Below are 12,836 nucleotides of genomic sequence, written 5' to 3' on the forward strand. Positions count from 1 at the left end.
ATCCCAGAAATAGTGGATTTTCCCCAAGACCATTTAATAATGGTCTATGAACTTTTCCTTTAGGAAGTCGTCCAAACCTTTTTAAAACTCTGCTAAGTTAACCGCCTTTACCACATTCTCTGGCAACAAATTCCAGAGTTTAATTACACATTGAGTGAAGAAAAAATTTCTCCAATTCGTTTTAAATTTACTACATTGTAGCTTCATCGCATGCCCCCTAGTCCTAGTATTTTTGGAAAGTGTACACAGACTCTTCACATCTACCCGTTCAACTCCACTCATTATTTTATAGACCTCTATCATATCTCCTCTCAGCTGCCTTTTCTCCAAGCTGAAGAGCCCTAGCCGCTTTAGCCTTTCCTCATAGGGAAGTTGAACCATCCCTTTTATCATTTTCGTCGCCCTTCTCTGCACCTTTTCTAATTCCACTATATGTTTTTTGAGATGTGGCGACCAGAATTGAACACAATATTTGAGGTGCGGTTGCACCATGGAGCGATACAAAGGCAATATAACACCCTCATTTTTGTTTTCCATTCCTTTCCTAATAATACCTTACATTCTATTTTCTTTCTTAGCTGCAGCAGCACACTGAGCAGAAGGTTTCAACGTATCATCAACGACGACATCTAGATTCCTTTCTTGGTCCGTGACTCCTAACGTGGAACCTTGCATGACATAATTATAATTCAGGTTCCTCTTTCCCACATGCATCACTTTGCACTTGCTCACATTAAACGTCATCTGCCATTTAGATGCCCAGTCTCTCAGTCGCGTAAGGTCCTCTTGTAATTTTTCACAATCCTGCTGCGATTTAAAGACTTTGAATAACTTTGTGTCATCAGCAAATTTAATTACCTCACTAGTTACTCCCATCTCTAGGTCATTTATAAATATGCAGCACACTTGACCTTGAACCCTGGAAAGAAGCATCCTGTTTCTGTCATTCCGATTCAAGTATACTGCTGAATATAACAGCATATAAAAAGAAACATCCCAACATGAAATTTTAGGATGTTGACGACAGTCCTCTAAGGCCCCCAGTAGAAATTAACATTGTTTTATTGAAGCAAACTGTGGTCATGATGGAGCAAGAGGCTTTGCTGACAGGATTCTGAGCTTATCGTATTGTCCACCCTTAGGCTTTGGTGTTCCATTTGAATTATTTCAGGGTTCCTCTTAGACAGCTGTGTTCGAAACAGGAATCCAATTACCCACTGCAGTCAGGCAATTGAAAAGCTGCAGGACAAATACGCTAATAAATAGGGAGTTGGGGGAAAAGGGCTATGATTTGTGTGGTAATCAAGAAGAGAAGGTCAATTGTAATAGAACAGACTGGTTTTCAAGACAAAGCTAATACAGAATGCCTTCCCCTTTCTGCAGGGATGCTATCAATAGATCTGCTGTTTTTCATTACAAAAAATGTCACTTACTGACAAGTTGAGTATAGGTAGTGAAAAAAGGGACTTGGAGGGGCCTTTGATGGATCAGGTGATTAACATCAAGATTGTAGATGGGCAATTAAGAAATGCCAAACTGATGACCTGTGTGAGGTCTCAACTGCATGGCGAAGGAAGGGAAAAGAAATGGTAACCCCCTTTCCCCTGCTAAGGTGCACAAACATAGACATGTAAAAAGGCAAAGAGTAGCTTTGATTCATGACTTAATATAGGCTTTTGCACTAAATTTTGGTCTGAACTACTGTCCCTGGCTGCAAAGAAATGATAGAAATATGTTCAAAACATCTGAATGAATACATTCTATGTAATTGTTTTCTGCCTAGATGGAGAAGAAAAGTATTCCGTGGTCAGAGGAAGAAAGAAAAGCTCTTCGTGCTCATCAGTTACTAGTGGTAAATCATTGTATGGGTACATTTAACTTGCTAAGACAAAAGCATCTACATACGTCATATTCTGTTCAGTCTATCTGTATGAAATATTATCTTACACACATCAGCCATTATTTTAAGCATTGCACATATCCTCCTCCCCCTTCCCCCCCCCCCCCCCCCCCCCCAATATTCAGCGCTAATCATCCAGCCAGGAAAGGCTTCTGGCTGGTTAAATAGCCTTTAACCAGCTAAGCATTAATATTCAGGGTGAAATAGACAGCTATCTCAACTGAATATTAGTGCTTAGCAGCTAGCACCAATATTCATCAGTTGACCGGCTAAGTTTAGTGGATAGATAGACCCACATAATTAGCAGGTCTACCTTTGGCTGCTATTTCTTAGCTAGTCAGCTGATGAATATCGGCTTAACCGAGTATGTTCATAGCAGCCAACCCCCCCCCCCCCCCCCCCCCAGAAATTCAATGCCAGTCGCCGGACATGGCCCAGCACTGAATTTCTGGGTTTGCTGCCGACCGCGGGAGTTAGCTGGGCTGCCTCCTATGGTTTGAATATCATCCCCATCAGTCATTATTTTAGGCAAATCAATCTGTAAATAGTGGGTTTCCTCATACAATAGTGAATAGGGTAATAGTGAAGTGCCAAATATCAGCATAATAATAATATAACTCCACCATCTGAAAAAGGAGGAAAAGCCTCAGAATACTTAGGTATATAACCTGATATAGTGCTTAGCAATCATAGGCATAAAAACCATCAAATGAACAATCTACTGTTATTTCTTTTACAATGATGTCCAAGTAACATTTGTCTCAAATGGAACTGATCTAATAGAAGGGTCATAGTCTAGTGCTCCAAAAATAAAAGAGAAAATAACGCCTATTGTTTAGCATATATTAAGCCATTATTTGGAAGGTGCTGGGTACCTGATATACAATAGGTACTTCTGGGCTCACACCCCCTTCCAAATCGAGTTCTGGCTACGCCTCATAATGACACTTTAAGGTCATAATAACATGTAAGCACATTGAATGTCTCTTTAAACTTACAATTTCCTGGGCACTCTGGTTATCAAAAAGAGAAGTCAGCCTTTATAACTGAAATGGAGCACATTTGAGGGAGCACTGTACATAAACTGCACTGAAAAGGACAATGATGTGAAATTGATTACACATGCCAGTGGAGAGCTCTGATAAGGAATGGGAAGTCCTGTACTGAGGAGCTACCGACTGAACAACTGCGGGCACAAATGTAAAAGCTACAACCCTCACAGGGAGAGAGAATGCAACAGCAGTGAGGTTAGTTGTTCAATGTCATTTCATCTCAATGAAAAGATTTATAAGTCAGTAATCCAGGCTATTAAGCCAGAACAAAGCAGTGTACAGTAAACACCATTGAATGGTACATATAATACAGTCATGGGTCAATATTCAGTGGGATTTATCCAAGTAGGAACAGAGCCTGTCTGTATCATGTGACATGATAAAGAAATTGAAATATTTGAAAGGTATTAATTCGCAAATGAACCTTTTTCAGAGACAGGAAGGCGGTAGAACTAGAGGACATGAATTGAGGTTGAAGGGGGGCAGACTCAGGAGTAATGTCAGGAAGTATTTTTTCACGGAGAGGGTGGTGGATATGTGGAATGCCCTCCCATGGGAGGTGGTGGAGATGAAAATGGTAATGGAATTCAAACATGCGTGGGATAAACACAAAGGAATCCTGTTTAGAAGGAATGGTTCCGCGGAATATTAGCGGAGATTGGGTGGCAACACTGGTAATTGGGAAATAAAATGGGGAGCTGGGCAGACTTCTACGGTCTATGCCCTGATTGTGACTGAATAGATAAGGATGGGCTGGAGTGTAAATTTTAAGGGGCTTCGACATTAGCTTCAGAACTTAGTACAAGAACAGTGCTGGGTAGACTTCTACAGTCTTTGCCCTGAGAAAGGCAAGGACAAATCAAACTCGGGTATACATATAAAGTACCACATACCATGTAAATGAGTTTATCTTGTTGGGCAGACTAGATGGACCGTACAGGTCTTTATCTGTCGTCATTTACTATGTTACTAAATCCTACCTGGATAAATCCCACTGTCTGGGTCAAATCCAGATTTTCAGTTTTGCTTACAAGGTAGTGCTGCTGAAATTCCAGACAGTCTCAGTACTATCTGGGCAATGCCAGTATGATCCGGGGGCAGAGGCAGGAATTACCCTGATAGCAGCAATATTCAGTCCACTAACCTGGTAACAATTTGGATAAAATTAGGATAGCAAAAAGGCTGGCTACCTGTCTGAATATTTCTGGTACCCACATCTGCATTATGCCAGGATATTCATTACTACACCCTGGTTCAGCCTAGTGCTAAACACTGGGCACTGTTGAATTGCCCAATCACACAAATCAAAGAAGTGGAGAAAGCCAACCAAAATGTTCAGGATGACCAAAATTTATTCTTCACAATGAAAGCTGATAGAATAACCCAACACAGGCCAGGTTTCAACAAACACAGGGGCCCTTTCACTAAGCCGCATAAGCGTCTATGCGCGCTCAACGCATGCCAAAATGGAGTTACCACCTGGCTACCGCGTGGCTCTTGTGGTAATTTCATTTTTGGCATGTGTCCGATACACACGTCTGAAAAATAATTTTTATTCGGACGCGTGTATTGGGCGCTTGCCAAATGGCATTTGACGCGCGTAGGTCATTACTGCCTGGTTACTGCATGAGACTTTACCATTAGGTCAATGGCTGGCAGTAAGGTCTCAGACCCAAAATGGACGCGCAGCAATTTTCATTTTGCCGCATGTCCATTTTCGGCAAAAATTTTAAAAAGGCATTTTTCACAGGTGCACTGAAAAATGATTCTACGTGTGCCTAAAACACATGTCTACACTACCACAGGTCATTTTCTAGTGCACCTTTGTAAAAGGGTCCCACAGTCTTCATCAGGGGTATCTTTCAAATCAGCAAGCAATGTGTTGTCATTTTCGAATTGCCATAGCAGCTTTCGTTTATTTCAGTCCTCTTCATTATGTTTAATATTTTCTGTAGTCTTCAATGGTACACTTAGGAAGAGACTTTTTACTTCTTGTGACAATGTTCTTTGTTGATTTGAATATTAATAAGGCTTTTGTAACTGCAAAATTAGACCAAATTGTTACAGACATTTCAGCAACCTTCCTCGCAACTACCATATCACTTTATCAGCAAACCAACTTTTTTCTTGTTGTTGCTAATTCTCTGAATTTGTTAGGCATGGATAAACCATCATATAAATAATCCATCATAGGTTAATGCAGGTTAGTGAATCAGCCCTCAAATATATGAAATGGCAGCTGTAACAACACCAAGTAGCAGGAACTTTGTCACAACAAAATTCTTCTAGCTGAATAAAATTTGAGTCTCCTGATGTTTTTAGACAAGTCTGTGGTGCACTGTAAAGTCAGACAGACATGGTCATTTAATATACCGTGGTATTAGCTGTTGGTTCTAGCAATTTCTAGTATTACCCACAGGGCCAATGATCGCAGCCATCATTATTAGAATGTGGAATCTAAGCACCAGGTGAAACATTTCACCTGGTGCTTAGATTCCACATTCTAATAATGGCATTCAAAGAACACTGCTCACCACAGGCTCAATATCAACCCATTAATAAATTTAAAACAAAAAATTTTTTGGCAGGTACCACACCTACTTCCGGGTTCTCAGCCAATACGAATCAAGGATCTGCCCTAGTCTGACCCATTCTCCACCCAAACCCCTCCCCCTCTCCACACTTTTGATGACATTACCTGATGTGATGTCATAATCCCATCCAGACCTGCCCCTTTTTGCATAACCCAGGCCCACCCCTTTTTGCATGTTTTCACATGAAACCCCACCCCTTTTTTGCATAGCTCTGTCCCCAAACCTCATTCCTTTTGGTGACATCATGGAAAGTGATGTTATAATTCTGCCTAGGCTATACCCCTTTTTCAAGATGGCAATGAGTAGTGAATGCTGTTGTGGGTACTTCCTGTTTCATACTACTCACTGCCATCTTGGATGAGTCATGTGATGGGAAGTGATGTCAATCATCACGTCAATCATCTGACACCACCCTGCAGCCTGGGAGGAGCGTACAGTTTATTTTCCCTTGCCCTTTAAACCATTTTGGGTGTTTTTAATCCCTTCACTCACAACTTGCTTTTTTTATTTTTTCAATCCTCCGGTTTTTACAACACATGTCGGTAGGAAGATGCCTGTTGCATCTAAAATTCACAGTACTCTCCCCTTGCAAGAAAAATAGAACAGCCGTACTTGTGCCAGCAAAAGTCTGTGCAACCATCTTTATTTTTTTTAAAGCAGTTTTTTCAGCCCTCCCAGTCATTTTTGTTACATTTGTACCTCGTGCTTTCCCACTCATGGCAGGCTCAATGCAGCTTACATGGGGCAATGGAGGGTTAAGTGACTTGCCCAGAGTCACAAGGAGCTGCCTGTGCCTGAAGTGGGAATTGAACTCAGTTCCTCAGGACCAAAGTCCACCACCCTAACCTCTAGGCCATACTTCATAGCTCATTATCTCTCAGGAGTGAAAGGACATGCCTGTCTTAAAAAGCTTTGGATTAATCAAATGCTCTTTGACTATGTTTCTCAGCAATTGTATCCCTGTCAGAACCATAGCTCACACCTTCTTCCTCTACCTTCTCTCCATCCATCCACCCTGCCTCCTCTTTCCGTCGCCCTCCACTCCCCACATCCTGTGCCAGCCCAAATATGTGCATAGCCTGCTTTATCCAAAGCATTTTCAGAAGTGATTTTAAAAAGACTTTTTCAGCCCTTCTCTGGCATTTTGTTGAAGCCTTCATCCCCCAACCCCCATCTGTGCACTCTAAGCCCAAAAAAGAAAAAAGTTTTTTCTCTCTCTCGCTGCACTTCCCCCCTCCCCTCCCCTCTCCCCCCACCCCTCCCCACATCCTGTGTCAGCCCCTAAAGCCACTTTGGTTGCCCCTGCACTGCGATGTCTGACCCATCTTCTCTTATGGTCTTACAGGTCAGGTACAACATGTTGTTCAAATCCAAGTAATCTTCCCTGTGACCAGCGAAGAAAATGTCAAGCATTGCAGATTCTGATAAGGCTGATAAAGGTGGTATTTCCACATAAATGCTTTTTTTCAATACTGGTTTGGGTAGGCAACAATTGAAAGAGATCCAGTTCTGATTTAACACATTCTTCTGAGCCACCGTGCACAAAAGCCATGATTTTATCTCAAAATTTATCTTCCAGCTCTGTAGAACTGGCTCTCTTCTTAGCTTTGTGCTTAGGCTTCTGAGATGCTATCCATTTGAGTTTCTTTTTTTAAGGGGTTTGGGTGGTCCTTCTATAAGTGTCTAGCTGCTTCTCTTTCTTTTAAGGGCTTTTCACATGAATGTTAGTCCTGAGCCAGTCTACTCCACTTTGTTATTCATGTTATTCAGAGCGGCTATGGTGACGTGGTCCATCACACCTTTGGCTAATTTATTGGCCACAGTTTTCACATAAGGTTTACCAATCTCAATGTTCCTTCTCAACAGCGGTGGCGCTTTTCTACAGAGGCTACAAAACATATCACCAATACCTGCTCTGTACATGACGGGTGATCTGTAGAGGCCTGGGAGCTGTGACTGGCCTGGGCCACATAATAATCTCTGTATGCCATGGGATCGTTGTAAGCAGTGGCATACCTAGGGTAGTTGACACCCGGGGCCGGTCATTTTTTAACACCCCCCTCCAAAATCCAGTACTAGGCATACCGAGAATACAAAACACTCAGGACCTATAGAGCAAATCTACCATACCATAAGCAGTCATTTCTATGAGTCACACAAGGAAAAGGAAAGCATCTTAAACACTACAGTGAGCACTAGAACATCAATTCACCTATTGTAAAACGAAACCAGACAGAATAGTACAGATCGTCGATCCTGTACAGTCAATGCCAACTGAAAGCCATGTCTTTTTCACAAACACAGATACACCCTAATCCACTATAGAATAACTAATCATAAACTTTCTATTTAGACAAAAATTAAACTGAACCCCCAAGATGCCAGACTCTGCATACAATGCAACGCCACAGAAACAGAAAATGTCCCCTAGTACTGTGCAAAATATAAAGACAGCAGATGTAAATTTGAAAGAAAACTAACAAATACCAATCACCACTTTATAAATTAACAAATAGAAATAAAACAAATATAGAAAATAAAATACCATTTTATTGGACTAATACATTTAGCTGTCAGAGGCCAAAACCTTCTTCCTCAGGTCAATACAGTATAGTGTGTTACAGTGTCCTAACCTGACCTGAGGAAGGGGGTTTTGTTCTCCGAAAGTTAGTCAAAATGTATTAAAATTAGTCCAATAAAAAGATTACCTTATTTACATGTTCTATTATAAACATTTATTAACACAGCTACAATACTACTTTATCCTAAAGCAAAAAAATAAAAATATTTATTTACAGTTTGTTGTCTCTGGTTTCTGCTTTCCTCATCTTCTTTTCACTGTCTTCCTTCCATCCAGCATCCGTCTTCGTTCTTTCTCTGCCATCCAGTGTCTGCCCTCTCTGCTGTCCCCGCGATCCAATGTCTGCCCTCTCTCCCTGCCCTTTCCATTCACTGTCTGCCCTCTCTCTCTCCCCCTTCCATTCACTGTCTGCCCTCCCTATCCCCCCCCCCCATCCATCCAGGGTCTGCCCTCCCTCACCCCCTTCCATCCATCCATCCAGGGTCTGCCCTCCCCTCTCCCCCCATCCATCCAGGGTCTGCCCTCCCTCTCCCCCCCCATCCATCCATCCATCGTCTGTCCCCTCTCTCTCTCTCTCTCTGCCTCTTTTTTCAGCCCCCAGTTCCAGCCCTCTTATCCCACCTGCCCCTAGTTCTAGCCCCAGCCCACATCTCCCACTTGCCCCCCCCTTTTCAGCCCCACTATCCCACCAGTCCGCAGTTTCAGCCCCAGCCCTTTTCTCTCACCAGTCCTGAGCTTCAGCCCCAGCCACTTCTCCCTGTCCCCTTTTCAGCCCCCAGTTCCAGTACTAGCCCCCTTATCCCACCTACCCTCCTTTTCAGCCCCAGACCCATTTTCCCACCAGCCCCAGGCATGGCTCCCATTTTCTTGCATGGCCCCTTCCCCACCTCCCTTCTCCCCACCCGTCCCCTTCTCTCCTCTTCTCCCATCTGAGACCCCCTCCTCACCCCAGTCCCCTTCTCCCATCTGAGACTCCCCTCCCCATGTCCCCCTCTCCCATCTGAGACCCCCACCCCCTTCACCCCACCCTTCTCCCCTCTTCTCCCATCTGAGACCCCCCAGCCCCCTTTTCCCATCTGAGATCCCCCTCCCCACCCCAGTCCCCTTCTCCAATCTGAGGCCCCCCTCCCCAGTCCCCTTCTCCCATCTAAGCCCCCCCAACTCGACCCACCTGCCACCTTCGTGGAGAGACGACAGCCCTCGTCTCCTGCCTCCATCCTGCTGTGCCTTAAAGAAAAATCTGAAAAGCAGCATGGCAGGCATGCTTCGTGTCTGCCCTGCCTGCTTGTAAAAGAAAGTGGCAAATCTCTCCTCATCGACGTCGCGACATTGCGTCGGGTCTTCCCTCACTGGGTCCCGCCTTCCGTGAGGGCGGGACCCAGTAAGGGAAAACCCAACGCAACGTCGTGACATCGACGAGGAAAGATTTGCCGCTTTCTTTTACAAGCAAGCAGGGCAGACACGAAGCATGCCTGCCATGCCGCTTTTCAGATTTTTCTTTAAGGCACAGCAGGATGGAGGCAGGAGACGAGGGCGGCCTGCATTGCCGACGGAGCACCCCCCCCACCCACTGACACCCGGGGCGGACCGCCCCCACCGCCCCCCCCCCCTTGGTACGCCACTGGTTGTAAGTTTTAATCGCCACTGTGTTAAAATACAATCATTTTCCAGGGTCATCAGCAAAGCTTAAAGATTACCTTCCCATAGCGAAATGAAACATGCCTGTTCTGGTCCGTCTTTGTTTCAAAGGTGATGGTATTAATGTAATGCTTGTTCACGGGGACATAATGGGGCTTATTATATGTGAAGGTGATGAACTCGTTACTTTCCCTTTTAACCGGAATGCAGTGCAGCAGCAGCACAAAATGATCAGCTACTAACTGATGCTCCATGATGTCTGCGTAGAGATCTAAGGTGTTAAAACTTCCTGTGATGTCCAATGGTAAGCTCGTGCAACTAGTAAAACCATTGGGTTCTAGCCCCAAAATAATTGCTAATTCCTTGTCTGCTCGGATGAGTGCCAGTGTGCCTGTATTTCTCATTTTGATGGGGTCGTAAGCGATTTGCAAGGGCTGTTTATTGTAGCTGCTGGGGCCCATTCTGTTTAATATATTTGTGAGAGATATTGCTGAAGGGTTGGAAGGAAAGGTTTGCCTTTTTGCAGATGACATGAAGATAGCCAACAGAGTGGATACCCTGGAGGGAGTAGAAACGATAAGGGATCTCCAAAAGTCAGAAGAATGGTGGAGGGTCTGGCAGTTAAAATTTAATGCTAATCTCTTTTGGGGTATAGAGTACATAAGTATATATGCATTGCCATGCTGGGACAGACCAAAGGTCCATCGAGCCCAGCACCCTGTCACCGACAGCGGCCAAAAGAACAAGCAATTTGTCCCGCCCATCCTAGAAATACTGTATTCCCTCGTCCATTCAATATCATTCTATGGCTTTTTCCTCCAGGAAGCCGTCCAACCCTTTTTTGAAGTCCACTAAGTTAACAGCCTTAACCACCTTTTCCGGCAGCGAATTCCAGAGTTTACGCGTTGAGTGAAGAAAAATTTCCTCCGATTCGTTTTAAATTTACCACACTGCAGCTTCATCGCATGCCCCCTTGTCCTAGTATTTTTGGAAAGCGTAAACAGATGCTCCACATCGACCCGTTCCATTCCACTCATTATCTTATAGACCTCTATCATATCTCCCCTCAGCCACCTTTTCTCCAAGCTGAAGAGCCCCAACCTCTTCAGCCTATCCTGATAGGGAAGCCGTCCCATCCCCTGTGTCATCTTTGTCGCCCTTCTCTGCACCTCTTCCAATTCTACTATATCTTCTTTGAGGTGTGGCGACCACAATTGAACACAACACTAATAAGCTAATTAGTATGTATAAAACTATGCGCTTAACGTGTATTAACATTTGTGAAACATCAGTGTACTTTATTATATTGGCCTAAAAGACTTATTGCAAGAGTTATTTAACAGAAAGTGCATCACTTTATGTGATATAGGTGCTCATTTTCATAGCACATAGACTCTGAACCCATGCTGACTCTGTCCCATTAAACCATGTTTGTCTATGTGTTCCATAATTTAATTCTTTATAACAGTTTCCACTATTTTGCCCGGCACCAACATCAGGCTTACCGGTCTGTAATTTCCCAGATCACCCGTGGAACTCTTTTAAAAAATCAATGTCATATTGGCCACCCTCCAATCTTCAGGCACTATGGATGATTTTAACGACAGGTTGCATATTACTAACAGATCAGCAATTTCATGTTGAGTTCTTTGAGTACCCTTGGACGTATGCCATCAGGTTCAGGTGATTTACTACTTTTTAATTTGTCGATTTGGCTCCGTATATCTTCCAGGTTCATCAAGATTTCTTTTAGTTCCTCCATATTATTACCCTTGAAAACCATGTCTGGTACAGGTAGATCGCTTACAATTTCTTCCATAAAGACCGAAGCAAAGAATTCATTCAGTTTCTCTGCTATTGCCTTGTCTTCCCTGAGTGCCCCTTTTGCTCCTTCATGATCTAATGGTTCCACGGATTCTATTGCAGGCTTTCTGCTTCTGAAAAAATCTGTTACTGTGAGTTTTAGCCTGTGTGGCAATTTTCTCTACATATTCTTTTTTAGCCTTCTTTACTAATGCTTTGCATCTGACTTGCCAGTGCTTATGTTACTTCTTATTTTCTTCATTTGTCAGCTGGGTGGGGGGTGGGGAAACAAGCAGATAGACAATTGGCTGGGGAAAGCCTCTATGATGTCAGCTGGGGGGGGGGGGGGCTTTCAGCAAGAAGGAGATTTCCAAGCCAAGTCATGGTGGGCAAAAAGAAGGCAAGAAAGCTGCAAGAGGAAGGTGGAGCCAGCACCTGAGCACTGAAAGGAAAACAAGACAGGTGGACAGTGGAGCCAGCAAGTACTGCAGAAGAAAGGAAAGAGTAGTCCTAGCCCATGTGCAGAACAGGGACACTTGCTGTTATGCACGTGTGCTAGGCACTTTCCTTACTGAACTGCTTGCTGAAATTGCATGCAGCAATTTCATTTGAGCATCACTCACTATTTCCAAATCAGTAAGTTCTATCAAGGATCTAAATGCACAAAGTTTTTAACAGGGACTTTTGTGAATCAGGCCCTGAGTGTAAGCAGTGGTGGTGTACAACTTAGACTTTGAACTTTAGCATTACAGATTTTTTAAAATAGTAATGTCTTATTGTTTCTGTTGTTTTATGATTTCTGACAGTAAATTTCTCTAGTTTGGAACACAGCCTGGATTTTGAACTATTTTTGGAATGGATTCAGAAGAGTAAATGGCTCCATAAAGCAAAGGCTTTCCAGTAATTGATGGTCCCAACCCAAAAGCTGTTTCCAGATATTGCAGGGAATGACTGAGCAGCAGCCTCAGAAGGTAAAGCCTATACCCTCTACCTGGGAGAGCATCCCACCCTTAAATAAATAAATAAATAGGATTATTTCCCTTTTGTTTAAGTTAGAACAAAATTCATTCATGGCAAATGAGTATTAGCAGCTTTTACATTACTGTGTACCATTTAACTCCATGTCTAATTTTTCATGAAATTAGTCACTCTTATCTTCTACCTAGTCCTACCCTCCTTACCCCCCACACACCTATACAATCTCCTATACTATTACAATGTTTTAATGTACATTGTGTTGATATTGGAAGTAGTACACTAAGTTAGTT

This window comes from Microcaecilia unicolor, chromosome 5, assembly GCF_901765095.1.
Source record: "Microcaecilia unicolor chromosome 5, aMicUni1.1, whole genome shotgun sequence".
In the NCBI taxonomy this organism is placed as follows: Eukaryota; Metazoa; Chordata; class Amphibia; order Gymnophiona; family Siphonopidae; genus Microcaecilia; species Microcaecilia unicolor.